The sequence below is a fragment of the Oreochromis aureus genome, linkage group 15, assembly GCF_013358895.1.
Source record: "Oreochromis aureus strain Israel breed Guangdong linkage group 15, ZZ_aureus, whole genome shotgun sequence".
Lineage (NCBI taxonomy): Eukaryota > Metazoa > Chordata > Actinopteri > Cichliformes > Cichlidae > Oreochromis > Oreochromis aureus.
The window spans coordinates 4,011,620-4,026,541 of NC_052956.1; the positions used below are offsets into that span (position 1 = coordinate 4,011,620).

Below are 14,922 nucleotides of genomic sequence, written 5' to 3' on the forward strand. Positions count from 1 at the left end.
ACTGAGTGGGTGTGCAACACTTCTCCATCTTCTCTTTTAATTAAATTGCTACGTTATTATTATAAAAATTGCCGCAAGGACCGGGGTCCTATCTAGCCCGAATCATAAACCTTGGTAGGAGAAAAAAAACAAGGCTAATTGGGTGAAATGAATCATCTGGACACGGGATTTGCGTATCGGCATGAATGGAAACTTTCGGGAAGCATCTGTGCAAACGCTGTTGCATTTGTGCTTCACCTTGAGAGGGTTGACTGAGCATCCGAGTCCACCCCCTCCCCAAGTTGTGCACGTGTCACACTTGGTCACATAAATGCAGGTTTCTCTTAGTCACTTCTGCTAGATCGCCAAAGTTCCAAGCACTCACCAAGGATGAGATTTGACCTTAAAGGACATCGTGACTCAAACAAATACCAAACTTGTCTGCAGGCCCTAAGTCAGGTAGTCTGTCCACTCTAGTATTTCAACAGCTAAAGTCTGAGTTTTCACCAGAGTGGAACTTTTATCCCCACAGGCAGAAAACATTCAGAATATACCATTTTGTCTTTTAAAAGTCAGTGCAGAGCTACCCAAAACTAAAAAACCCCATATGTGAACACTCTTTCTCAGTGCAGTTTACTGAGCGGGTGCACTTTAACAGGTAATGATTGAAGGGAGCACAGCCGGTGATTACAGAGGCATTACCAACAAGGTGTGCTGTGTGGAAGTTGAACATGTCAGCGCCATTACAGTGACAATCCAGGGCTGTGTTTGAATTGCCCACTTATTCACTATAGATAGTGCACTGTGTGACGAGTCAGCCCTTTTGTGTATCTGTCTGAAATCTCTTCTGTAAGTTTCATCCAGTATAGCGCACTACAAAATCATCCCATGGCACACCGAGGAATAGCATATAGAAGCTTTACACGGCATCCATGGACCATCATGCATTGCAGTCTGTCTGAGGATAAAATAAGAGGCATCAGATATGGCACTAATGTGATTTTCTTTCCCGATTAGAGTGTCTGGTGAGCGTAACACTCCTCGGTTGTCTGAGCCGTGCGGTGTCTCCTCGGCCCCAGCAGCATGACTACATAAACACAGACATATACTTTTAAATGCCGTCTGGAACAACATTCGAGACACTTGGGTTGCTCAGTATAAACTGAAAATATGAGTGACATGTTGCTTAATAGCTTACTTATAATGTAGCTGCACACAGGCTGTAACAGCAATGGTGCTTCTGCTTTTAGTCAGAGTTACTTTGATGTACTGGAAAGCTTTGAAAGGCTAATTCGCAATCAGCTGAAGTAACAATGTAACAATATCTCAATGTTTTTGTAGGTAGATGGGGTTCACCTGAAGCATGTAAATACAGTATGTGTTATCACTCTTTATTTAAATGTTGTAGTTTTAATTACAACATTTATTTTAGTTAACTATAATAACCTTGGCAACTACAGTGGCATAAATTAACCATCAGTGAAACAGTGGTCAATTCAAACAGAGCCAAGGTGAAGACAAAGGACAGGGACGTTAAACTCATTTCACATCATCGACCACGAACAGAGTACTTTGATCTTAAGTGGGCCGGACCAGCGAAACTCCCCTAAGTTTTAACTCTACACTCAATCCCTGAGATCCCATAGTCTAAGAAAAAAGTGCAATGTCAGCAGTATATTTTTGTACATGATACAAATAAATGCTGCTGCAATAAATGAAATGACTCTTTGGGCTTAAACTGCAAGAAACAAATATATAAAATTACAGATAAAGTTGTAGCAGCTCCTTGTCCAGACTGTCCTGTAATTATAAAACAGAACATTTTTTGTTAATCTCACAGAAAATCTGCTTTTCATAGAAGCAAAAATTTCAATACTAGATAGCGAAAAAATATGAACCTTTGTGTCATTTCATTTTTTATCTATTGCTTAATTACTTGTATGCAATGAATGACCATGGGGGAGGTCTTCATCAGCAGGAAAAGCAGGAAAAATCATGAAAATACAGTTGAAAGTCCAAAGTTGATGCTTTCCTTCACATTTTCCAAAGCCGACCAGTGGGCCAAACTGGAGTTTATGCCAGGCCGATTCTCCACCGTCGATATAAATCTACACTTCGTCTTGTCAAATGCATTCTCAATAATCTAGGAAATAAAATCCCAAAAACCTGACCCTGTTCACTTAGATGCAGCGGTGCGTCAGTGGAAGAAACTCAAATGCTTTCTTCAGTCTCTTACTTTATTTTCTTGTATTGCACCTGTGAGATGAATGTAGCATAAAGCAACTCAAGCTCTCTAACAGTGTGACTATAAAAAACAATTTTTAGTTGATCTCCCAATATGTCAACAACAAAACCTGAGCTACTCACTTTATTTACACATTTTCAGCCTCGAGATGTAAGCTAACTAAGATTGCGTCGCTTGAGTTGAATGACTGTTCCTGAGGTTTTACCCCAAAGTTCAGCTGCCTTGACAGTAAGGCCTAATAACAGCAATACAAGTGCAAAGTTCTGGATGAAGTACTCTTTCAAAGGCAGCCAATCTGAGCCATTGGGGAAATAAAATAGTAGGACTGCACTTTAAATGCTCCCTATAAGAATAGCTGCGAAGTTGTTTCGCGTTTTTCCGAGTACAGATATAGAAGTACAAACGCTATATAAAGTGCAAACTCCACTTAAGCACTCATTAAAAGTTTAAAGTTCTCCTCCACTGGCCCAACTGCAGCCCGGACCCAGCAGGCTCCACCGGCTGGGCACAGATGCCAGCGTATGCGTGACAGAGTCCCAGCTCGTCTCGCACCTTGCTCGTGTTTATGAGTTTGGCGCGTGGGCCTTCTTTACAAGCTTTGTGCATGGGTGTTACTTGCCTCTTTGGGCTACATTCCTTGCAGGTTGCCTCTGAAACAGCAGGACAGTAAGTATAACCACACAAACATGAGGAAAAAAAAATCCCATGCCACCAGTGCAGCTTAAGATAAATGTCACATCTCCCCCTGAAGACAGAAGATGTGTGTTTACTGGGTAACTTTGTGAAAGTCATAGCAGTCCAAGCAGAAAGGTTAGTGGCGGGGTTAGGTTGTATGTGGGAGTCTTCTCGGCAGACTGCACACCTGGGATGAGCCTCTGCAGCCTACGGTGGAGTCAGGCGAGTAATCTTTGCATTTCATCAGATTTTTTTTCTTCCACCCAACCCTCCCCTCACTGCTTTCTTTCACTCCTCCTTCGCTTTCTGTTTCCACCTCCCTCCTTTCACCTGCTCTCTCTCCGGGGATTGAAAACAAATCTGTGAGGTGACTGGAATGCCCCACAAATTCTGATTGTGTCCAGCATGCTTCAATGCTTACAGTATGTATGGCTGGTGTGCCCTTGTAAAGTTGTAATCTAACTTTAAATCTCTAAAGCAACACTTTAAAAAAATGGTTTTAATCCTAGATCCTAGAAAGTTGCATTGCACAAGACAAAAGTGGCTGTATCTGAGAGCGGGCACAAAGACTGCACTGTAGTAGAATAATGATAATAATCAACACTATAACTCAGAGCTGCAGCCTCTGGGAAAAAATAAATAAATAAAAAAAACATTTGGTAGACCTAATAAGGGAATGTCACGGTGCGGCTTCGGCATCTCGCAGTGTTCGATCTTACTGCTAAAGAAGGCTATCAAGCTTACACAGAGCCCCACTAGCCTACAAAGATCCCTTGATTGCAATGCAGGCCATTATCGTTTGTCTAAGACACAGACGAATTATTTATCTTTACATGCTAAGACTGCTGCTAACTCTCTTGAATAATGACTTGGAGAGGGGAGCCATTCTTGCTAATGTCTGGTCTTGTCATTAGTATTTATTAGATGCCCCGCATGCATTATCTAGCCCATTTAAAAGTTTCTGGGTAAAGAAAAAACTTCGACTCCCCACTCAGATAACGGAGCACACGGCGAACATTAGCAGGCTAATGCTGCTGAACTTCTTCTGGATTTCTTTCCATTTATTTATTTCTTTTTGCTGAGATGTTGCAGCGCATCTGCCGCTGTTTTTGGAGTTCTCTCCCCGTTGCAATTACGCCTTCTCATTAGAGAGAAACATCCGTTATTGACTAGCTTCCTGGTAACATCTGCTGTGTTTACACTCGGCCTCATTGATAATGCATTACCGCCTATTTGAAGGCTGATGTGCGGGATAACGCATCAGCATTTGACTTTTGCCAATTAATCCCGTCACGTCATGTAAGCCTGCGATACGAGGCGCTTGAGATTCAAGCCCATTTGAGGGTGTAACCCCCATTCGGGTTGGATCTGCTTTACACACAAATTAATGTGCTTCCCCCATAACCAAGGGCAGTGAAAGTTTCAAGCTGGTAAATGGCACTGTTCAAGTTTGAAACCTCTCCTGAATACTCAATGCGTGATGGTACAGCTTAGAGGAACAGCGTGTCACACTTCTTCACAAACCCAGGCAGCGCATGTGTTATGTGCATGTTCTAAAGCCTGAAATGAAGCCTACAAGTACATATGACAAGTTTCCAAACAAGCCTGAAACTGGCCTCCTAATTTCTTCTTTAAAAATAAATTAATAACTATAAATTTGCTGTACAACTGTGAGTGTGTTGTGCCAATGGCTGCCTGGGTTATCTCCCAGAATCCTCTCACTGTCCAAACAGTTAGATTAAGTGGTGATTCAGAGCTGTCTGTAGGTTTAAATGAAAAGAGTAAATGTCTCTAAGTGCTTACAATGACGTTATTTTTCCAATAACTTGGGGATTTTGAACCTGCAGCTCAACTCCATGGGCTTCACGTGACTTTGACCAAATAACAACAAACAAAAAACCTAAACCAATTATTATAAATTTAACGTGTTCGTTCTTATTGCTTTAAATTCCTCGTTACGTTCTACAATTGAGAAATTGTGTAAATTACACACTGAATTAAAAAAAAAATCAGTAACTAAAATAAGTGTTGGCACCTGAGCTTTAATAAATCAAATTAATTTAAATAGCAATGCTTAGTAAGGATGAATACACATAAACGCCTGAGTCCCTGTAGCCATGAACTAAAGCAAAAGGAAGTGTTGAAAATAGAGAATTTAACAGCACATGGATTGATTCGTTTGCTTTCACTACCAGCGTGGCTGGTTTACCGGTATCCTTTACCTGCTGCTGGACTTCAGTCTGAATTTAACTGTAAATTGGCTTTTTAAAAAAGGAAAACATTTTTTTGCTATTAAGATTGCTAGTCCTATTATTTCTTATAAAAGTATTCGAGTTTTATTTCAATTTATTTGCACAAACGCAGGTAGCACCCAAAGTGGGCTGTAGAGCTTTACAGCAACTCATTCAAAGTCGGCGTAACCACACTAATACATTTTTTTCCTCTACTGCACAGTTGTTCAATTTTGCTCTTAATAAAAAAAACAAATATTTTTATTTGTTTAATAATTTCATAAATGCAAAGTTAAACATCAAATAATAATAAACGGCCCACTGTAGAGTAGTCATATATGATAAAGATTTTCAGTGTTTACACACATCATTGATGGTGACAGACTATTTATACTTAAAAAGCTCCATACAAATTATTTTTAGTAAAAAAAAAAAAAGAAAAACACTCATAAAATGTATTTGTTCTAATATTGCCGACCCCCTACGCTATCCTGTCCTTGTTTTTGCCTCTTTGGATTTATAGCTAATTAACGGAACAGACGTGTACGTGATTATCAACTGTATCTTATTTAAAACAATAGAAAAAAATGTTTCAACAACAATTTTTTATTTTAAGCTTTTCTTTTAGCCATTTATCCATTCTGTTTGGGCTAAGCTTTTTCAGTGTTTAACCATTAATTTACATACATAATACATACAAATTTGAACAGCTTGTTTACTCACGGGATTCTAACCATTCAACCATTAATTTAAATGGTTTCCTCTCTGCTTGCCAGGACTTTTTTCCTCCAGCACTTCAGTTACAACACGTACTGTACGGAAATGCAAATAATCACAAAACTGTATGTGGATCATATATTTGTGCAATTTTTTCCTCTCTGTTGTTGTATTCTTACTTTTAATTACGCAGAATCGCAGAATGATTTCACTTTTGTTGAAGAGTAACAAGCAAAAGCAACAAGGATTTCAATTCTCTAGAAAAAACAAGCTTCAGGCTCCGTGTAAATAAACAGGGGACAAAAAAAAGAGGCCACGTCAAAAACATTCAAAAGCATTTTTTTCAATTCAATCACTGACCATTTCTGATTCAAGGATTCGACCCCGTCATTCAGCATTCTTTGCAGCCTTTCCATTTAATGGTATTTTTTACTATTTTTTAGTGCGTTACAAGTTAAGGAAATTCATATAAACAATATGAAATTTTCAATTTTAAATAATGAATAAACATAACTTTTTTCAGTTAATTTCCAGGTTATTTATCAGCACAAAATTACAACAACAGTCTTTGACAGAACACCAAAACAGAGTTCTTTTAGGTTTTCATGCCCTCGCCTCTTTGACGGACGAGCAACAGGACTCTTGAGCATGTGCTAACCTTGAGCTCCATTAGATGATTTACATGAAGATCTATAAAGATATCAAATGAAACATAAAGTGCTTAACTAGCCGTCTGAGGCGTTGAGCAAAGGCAAAACTTTTTTGTTAATCTAATAAGGCGAAAGAGACAGTTTGATTGGGCGTTTTAGATGAAAACAGCCATGTGACACTCGGTCCAGCTGTCAGAGGCAAATGAGCAATCTGGGTTTACTGGGCTTTTTTTCCCCCTTTCCTCTCTCTCCTCTTTAATCCCTTCTTCTCTTAAATTGTCCTCTGCTGCTTTGCTAACTGAGGCATTACTGGGATAAAATAAATAAATAAAATAAAACGAGGCCATTAGAGAAATGGCTAACAAATCGAGCGTAAGAGGAGTAGGCAAAGAACAGAGGGAAGTTGGAAAATCGCAGAACAGGTGGCAGGTACAAAATAGATGGAAGATGAGAGGGAGGAAAACTGATGAAAAAAAGGAGTTGGGATGGGGGGGGTAGGCTATAAGAGGATATGAGGAGGAGGATGTTAGGGCAGTGGGAGACCCAGGGGATGATACTGGGAGACAACAGCATGGTGAAAGGGGTGTGTTCAGGAGTGGAAATGGAGCCGAGTGAAAGAAACAGACATTTGCAACGAAGAGGCCATGTGGGAGGGGAGGGGGAGGGGCTGAGGTGGTTGAGGAGAGAATAGAGGAAAAGAGGAAGGTGTAGATTCGGTGTCCCCCCCTCTAACTGTGGTACGGAGCTGGGCGACGACTCCTTGGCTGCACTGCGCCTGTGATTATGCATGTAGCAGCCAGGCTTGTCAGGCTTCGGGTCCCGCCAATGCACCGCCGCCGAGCTTTATCTCGAAATCCCTGTGATTAATGAAGCTGGTGTTACGTTCTGTATGGAGTAGGTGGACGAGGAATGATCAATCTTAATGAGCTATCTACTGTCCCTATATTAACTGTGGGGGGATATAATGTATGGAGAGCCTGGCGGGGCATCTCTCCTTTAAAATACGATAACGAGGGAAGAGGAAGAACGAGGGCGAGCAGGTTCGCTTCCAGCCGCTTATGACACACTGCCGCTGCTTACCTCACGCTTCCTCTCCTCCTTTTTCTTCTTTTGGCTCCCTCCTGAGAGCTGGAGCTGTACTAGAAACAGTTAAGACAGCTCAATGGATGCCATCCTTAGCAAAGTTAAAGAGACAGCGTCAGGCTGCTGCCAGGCACACACGAGGAGGGGTCTCCAGAACTCCCCTGGCGTTCCAAAATGAGATGTTTGAGTCAATATCATTAATACGTGGCCCCCATATGGACTCGTGAGCCAAGGTTAATTTTAAGCATATCACTATAGTATTGCATGTATTCATTTAAAAGAAATAACTGCACACACTGTGCCTAGAGTGATTGGAATAATTTCCTCTCTCATTAATAATTTGGAACATTTGTAGTTTCCAGTAGAGCTACCTCAACTTAAGGAATGCTACGAAAAAGAGAAGGAGGGGGGAAACACTTTCAGATTCATTATATATTCCAAGCTAGGCCTGTTTTGGAATCACAATAACTCCGGTTCTGCTTTAGCTAATCCTGATGTGGATAGCTTTAAGATAATCGGTCCAGCACAACACCACCAACAGTGATTTTAATTAAATTGCTACCGTTTATTGCACGGACGATGATCTGAGTCAGCAAATTGGAAATGAAATCTTTAAAAAAAACACGACTCTTGCATTATATTTGTCTCGGAGAAAGTTGCGCTTTTTGAAGGAATTCGCAGCGAGTAAGAATGGAGAACCTCAGCGAACGAAAGAGAGATCGAGGCGGAGAAATACAGGGGGAGAAAGGAGAGGGGAGGGTTTAATTAATGTGCTCGCTATGATTAATGGTCTCGGTGCGGCTATCACAAACTGGCTGTGTTTTTAATAACTGGTTTGAGCGGTCTGTCGTGATAGGAGTACGTTCTTGCGGTTGATTCAAAATAAATATTTATGCATCGCTGCAAATACTGAAAGCTTCAAGTCTACTGCATATATGGAGCAAAGTCGAGTGGACAAATATGATGAGCAGTCACGTGAACAGATCCTGACACATCTTTATTGCATCCACTGACATTAGAAGCCAGTAAAAAGTCAAATCAAGCGTTACAGCAGGATGTCAGGTCTGATCTAACCTTTCGGGAGACCTGGGAAGTCCTAAGGAAAACAAGGAACTTATCTCCCCTGAATAAACAGCAGCAGCACACACAACCCGGACCTGTAAACAGTCGCTATCTCGCTAATATGGTGATCTGTAATGTCCTTACTTAGTGGCAATATTGCAGCAATAATGTGCCACAGAACCAATATGCAAGTGGACAGTAATGCTGCAGTGCCAATATGCTCAGGCCAAAAGTAAACAAAGGCGAACACGTAATTAAAATCTTACTGAGCCCATGGTATGAATAAGGCAGATAAGGGAGATGAAATGGTCACACGAGAGGAAAGATGGGTCGGCCCCAGTTGTGAGGCTGGGCCAATCGTGCTGTAGCAAAGTAAAACTCTGATCTTAACTCAACAAGACATCTTAATTGCATTCACTAGCAGTTCCAGAGCGGCTAGGTCCCCAGATTACGCTTGATGTGAGCTGACTGGAAGATGAACTTCCTGGGCAGAGAAGAGGCCGGGGTCCTGCCGATTGTGTGCGAGAGACGGTGGAGGAGCCTGACTTATAGCCGTCTGCGCTACACCCTCGCGTGCATATGTGCATGTAAAGGCCTGGTGAGGCGGAAGGAACGGTTAAAATAATGTTTGACATCACAAAAGAGGTGTACGGTGTACAGGGCACGCTCAGTGAGATCTTCAATCTCTGCTAAAGCCCCCAAACACATATGGCAACCGTGCTCTGTGGGCTCACTACCATTAGCCATTTACCCACAATAACAGCATATCTTCAAAAGCGACAGAGCGCCGCGCGACCGCAACACGGCTCCCAACAGCTGTCTCAAGTATTTGTTAAGCTACAAAAAAAACACCACGAAACACATGATTTGAGTGGTCGTCACGGGTAACAGCGACAACGTCTAACACAGGGCTCAAATACAGGACTAACGGCTTCCTGTTTGATATTAATGTGTTTTTCTTTTTTAAGTCACGAGCTGCCTCTAAATGGTGCTCAATCACATTTGCAGCGAGCGGGTTCATCCCTGCTGAGCTCTGCACTAGCTTTTCCAGGCTGATATTCATCAGGGCAGCCATCGATTTTAATGACTTGGTCAATAGACACACACTGACTCCACTCTCAGCATCTCCCTCATGCTCACTCGCTCTCTTTCTCTCTCCTGTATGCATCTCTTTTTACTTTCACCTCCTTCCATGTGCCGATTTTTCTTCCTTTTTTTATTACCATCTTTATAAATAATGTCAGTCACTCCGGATTCCTGCATCTCAGAAAATTTCCTCAACAGTTGTGACTGCTGAGGCTCAAGATGCAGATGTTGACAGATTATTAAAAGCGTAGAAGCCGTGTGAGATTCTGGTAACATTGCGATAAAATCCACACTTGAGGGAAACAAAGAGAAGACCGGAAAAAAAAGAAGCGAGGAGAGGGTGGTGTGAAGGAAATTAACAACTGGCAAGAAGGTGTGGAGTTTGATTTGTATGCTATGACAGGCAGGTATTATGAAAAAGCCCTGCTGTGGATGCAGAAACCAGGTAAGGCCGATCATAACCCGGTGACTGACATATCTCAGTAGGTGATGAAGTTAAAGCTGCCGCCGCGACGCACTGTGTGAATCTTCAGCCGCACACACACAAAAAGACAAGCGTACGTCACATCCACGTATGCTCCATACTGTAAACAGAAATGCAGACAAATGCGCAGACACGCACACACATAGGAGCAGAGGGGGAGAGAGGGGAAGACAGTTGTTGATGTGCCCACTGATGCAGAGCGAAGACAAATTGCTCGCTTTGAAGGCGAAGCCAAATCAAACACAGAGTGTGATTTCTGTCACTGTAGTGTTTGGCTTTAAGGCTGTGAGGCTGACATCTGACAAAACATGCACGCAGTCACGCCCAAGAAGTTGGGCACGTGTGTATTCTCACACACACACACACACACACACACACACACACACACACACACACACACACACACACACACACACACACACACATAAGGCCTGTTGTGAAGCTGGATTAAGGAGGAAGAGCTCTGTCAGCTCCTCCACAATCCAGGCCTTTGCCATCAAAAAGCCACAAAACCTTTTCTGCACATCAGTGCTTACCAGCATTGTGTCTGGAGGCTTAAACGTCTTTAAAATAGAGCAACGCAGTCTTTTTAAGTAGTGGCTTTACTATTTCAACTGGGTGTTCAATATTTCATCTATAAAATCTGCAGACGTGAGACGCTTAGCTGGGGATCGGACCACAGATCACAGCATAGTTTCTCAGTATGAGAATGGACATATTCCCCAGGTTAACGCATGTGTTTGCTTGCATGACATTACTCTTTGAACATCTGAAAGGAAAGCAAATTCTGCGTGTGTCAGGCAAACAGCAATACTTCTGAAACCTCACTTATAATTCCTTTGCTGAAATTTTTACTACAATCTTTAACAAATATGAGTAAATTAGCATACTTGTTGTGTGTTAGTTCTTATTAATTTCATAAATACTAATTTTTAAAAAAATACAAAGTAAGTAAAGACAATGTGTAAATTTGGGAAAGTGGCATTATTTCATTTTAAGTCTGCGTGAACGCTTTGACATTTGCGGCGGTTTTTTCTAGAACCATTTCCAAAAATGCTGGGATGCTTTTTGAAATCTAAATAAAGCTGCAGTGTAATAATTTGCAATTCAAATGTTGAAGCAGAGATTTTTTTTTAATTTGTCCAGCACTGCATTTAAAAAAACAACAAGAAAAAACAGACATGAGGCTATAGAAGGGATCACTGCATGGGTTCTGGAAAACTTCCAAAAAACATTATCAGTAAACACATGCGAGCTAAAATGTTACAAGAAAAAATAAAAACAGAAATAATATGAGCAGTTAAAATGTTTTATTTGTTTTTATAAATTATAGATGTGGCATCCTCCAGCCTAAAGAGGAGAAGGAAGAAGGTTGTTATCAGTGAACAGCTGGTTCACATGTGCAGTAACGCTCATGGCCTCAGTAACTTCCCCCATCGATGCTGAAGGATACTTGAAGCAACATATCTTTAACGCCCATTAATGAAAGATAATTATTATAGTTGGACAATGCCCAGCAATGTCCAGGTGCTAAACATGCTGTTTAGATCCGTCAATTACGAAGTATATTTAGCACATTAAAAAAAAGGCTAGTTCCTTTCAAAACGTCACCACCTTGTTTCCTTTAGTGCCACTAACAGTGTTTTGGTATCGATCTCATACCAAGTAAACACAGGGCCAGTATTGCTGATCCCGGTACCCAAACTTTTAACCTATGTAGGGGGAAACAGTGTATTATGATTTATGAGACCATCATCAGTTTGAAAATTCTGAACACATTTTAATGACCACTCACTGTGTGTCCACAATATTCATATTGGGATTTCTGTTGGAGACCTCAGATGTTAATGTGCCCGCCTCTTAAAGAACGCTTCAGGTTTTCATTCCTACCGTTCTCTATGAAGCTGTATAATAACTCTTTATTCTGTGACAGGTGAACACACCTGTCAGGCATAAGATCCCAAACACATTTTGTATTTTACCTTCATGCAGCTGTTTTTCATCCATTTATAGTGGACATAATATTTCCTAATGCAATTTGCACTCTCTTACACAAGAGTCTTACTTTTGCTGTTTTTAACTAACTTCATTTTTACTTTTCTTTGTTTTGTTATCACTGCTGTAAATGTATAAATTCCTGCACTCCCTCATAGCATAAGCCACTTACCAGGTGCCTGTGGCACTTTTATTTAACTGGGTTGCTTATTTGTTGTGTATTGTGACTGTACTATTTTTTACTCTTTATCATGTTGCTGTAACACAAAAGTTTCCTTTGTGGGATTAATAAAGTATCTATCTATAGGAGTTTGGGTCAACTTCTTTTGCTAAAATGTGCTTAGAGTATATATAAAAAAAGGACAGTGACAATAAAGACAAAAAGCTTCAGACATTTTTCACAGTGCATGTTTAGGGTAAATTTTTCCAAAAAGATCATGTTACTTAACACAATTCAGTGAGTAACGTGCTAAACTTAGAGGATAGAAACAAAGTATCAGTCCTATCGTGCAAGTAATGATCTGATGCCGATACCAGCGTTAATATTGATGCTGTTAATATTTGGATCGATCTGCCCACAACAACTTTGACTATTGTATGGACACATGCCGGGCGTCTGGAGGGGGACACTTTGAGCATTTGTGTTTTGTATGCAAAAATTCATATTGAGCCATGTATTACAAAAATTTACCGCAAGCTTCTATATCAATGTCAGCTTTAAAATTTATAGCCTTATTAAACCGGATGCTTCTGTTGGATGCGCGCTGTATATCTAAAGTTCCCTTTTTAGGGTTTGCAAATGACTGCATTGTGTTTTAATTCAATTTCACACAGCATCCCAGCTTTTCTGGAAAAGGAGGCGTGTGTTTAAGCACCATTTCCTTCCCTGGAATCAGGGCAGAAACTGATAGCCGTGCACACACGCGTGACTCTTATCCTTTCCTCAGCCATTAGAGAGTTGCCGAATACCAACATGAAGCTGCTTTCCTTGATTCCCACAATCTACTTAATTTACTATTTTGTGTTCCGCCTAAGCAGAAAATGCTAACAGCAGGTCCTCGATAATTGCAACAGAAGAAAGCCAGAACGGAGGTCACGAGAGTTTTCCCTCCATATTTTAACAGTATGCCGCTACAGCAGGACAGTGGGTGTCCTTGCCACGCTAATACGTGGTGTTAATTGACGAAAAGCCCAAAACCTGCGAGCGGCTGGAATTTGAGACTTCTCAAGCATGCTAAAAGGAAGGAGGGGAACGAAAAGGGACAGGGGAAGTGGCAGATAGAGATAATCAAAAAGACAGAACAGCCGCAGTGGGCGCGCTGAGTGGTCGGGATGGCATTGTTGTGATTACAGAAGCGAAGTGAAGTGTCCTCGTCAGCCGAGAGAGTCTGCTGAAGAGACGTCACGGCTGCTAATTTACTGGTGCTCAACGCTTTACCTATTTCCACTGTCCTTGTGACATTACCACAATGACATGCTTACTAATATCTATTCGGTGCCAGGCAGGAACTCAAAAAAAAAGCAGACAAAATGCTTGAGGAGATGTGAGATTCAAGTGCCTCAATTTACAGTTTGACCTTCACAGAGGCCCGCACAGGATTTAAAGTGTATGATGTCTGCAAATTGACACTGGGATGTTTCCCTTTTGTCTTTGAAACAGAGGAGCTGACAAACACTGTACCCAGACAAACTGAATATATTACAGCAACTTTATCATTACGTGAATCACAGGAACAGTGTGTGCTTCCACAGCTGGGTTAAACAAAAAAGCCTCGCAGCACATTTCCTTCCTGTAAAACTGATCAGTATAAACACTATAATTGCAAAAAAATTAAGCTTCTTTGGCCTGTTAGAAGACTCCATTTTGACATGTGAATGCTTAATGGATCGAGACAGTCTATTCAACACGGCAAAAGCTAAAAAGCTCTTATTCGATAGAGACCGGACCAAGCAAACGAGCCCATCTAATTATCCATTTCCAATTCTACCTGCAGTCTCATTTCGATGTATCACAGGCAGCCCCCAAAATAATTGCTTTTTTGCAATCTACAAGTTCATTTGCACACATTTTATTGATCAAAATGAGTCAGGAAAAAGAAAACAATCTAAACCTAAATTAAAAGCTTCATTAAATGTGAAAATTGGTCGGGGAATTGCGAACATCTGTTTCTAGCACCCTGCGTCATAAACTCCAAGGTTAAAGCAAACACCAATTTATGGCGTGCAGTCTCAGGCACGAGCTGGAGCTGTGAAGCACCTTCACAAACACAGCGTAAGTCAACAAGGCTTCAAAAGATTTCTAGGGAGATGTGAGGGCAGGGACTGAAAGCTCTTCCTGCCTCATGTTTAGCAGGACTCTTATGCAGTGCAGCTAGGAGCAGTGAGAAAGATTAACCCGACACACTTGGAACCAAACGCAGAGCACAAATCTACAGATGCTGATGTTTTAGAGCAGCATCTTCTACTTTGCAAAGAATAACAGTACAGGGCCTTCTTGCAGGATATATATATATATATCTATATCTATATATATTTTTTGGAAGCACCTGTCTCTCTGCTGGCTTGAGGTGCTTCCATGTTCTCGGTGACCTTGGATCAGCTTTGAAGTGAACTGGCTCCGGTTGCAAGTTGTATATTAACAACCCTCGCTTGAGTGTTTGCAGCCTTGTTTATGACTGCTGGCATCTGAAACAGCCCGGGCATACAGACCGAGGG

The 14,922-nt window shown here is 41.2% G+C and overlaps 1 protein-coding gene across 6 annotated transcripts in view; it reads right to left on the reverse strand.

Moving 5' to 3' along the window:
• LOC116332312 (kelch-like protein 29) overlaps nucleotides 1–14,922 on the reverse strand; it is a 255,737-nt gene that overhangs the window by 108,279 nt on the left and 132,536 nt on the right. The gene's annotated exons all lie outside the window — the stretch shown is intronic.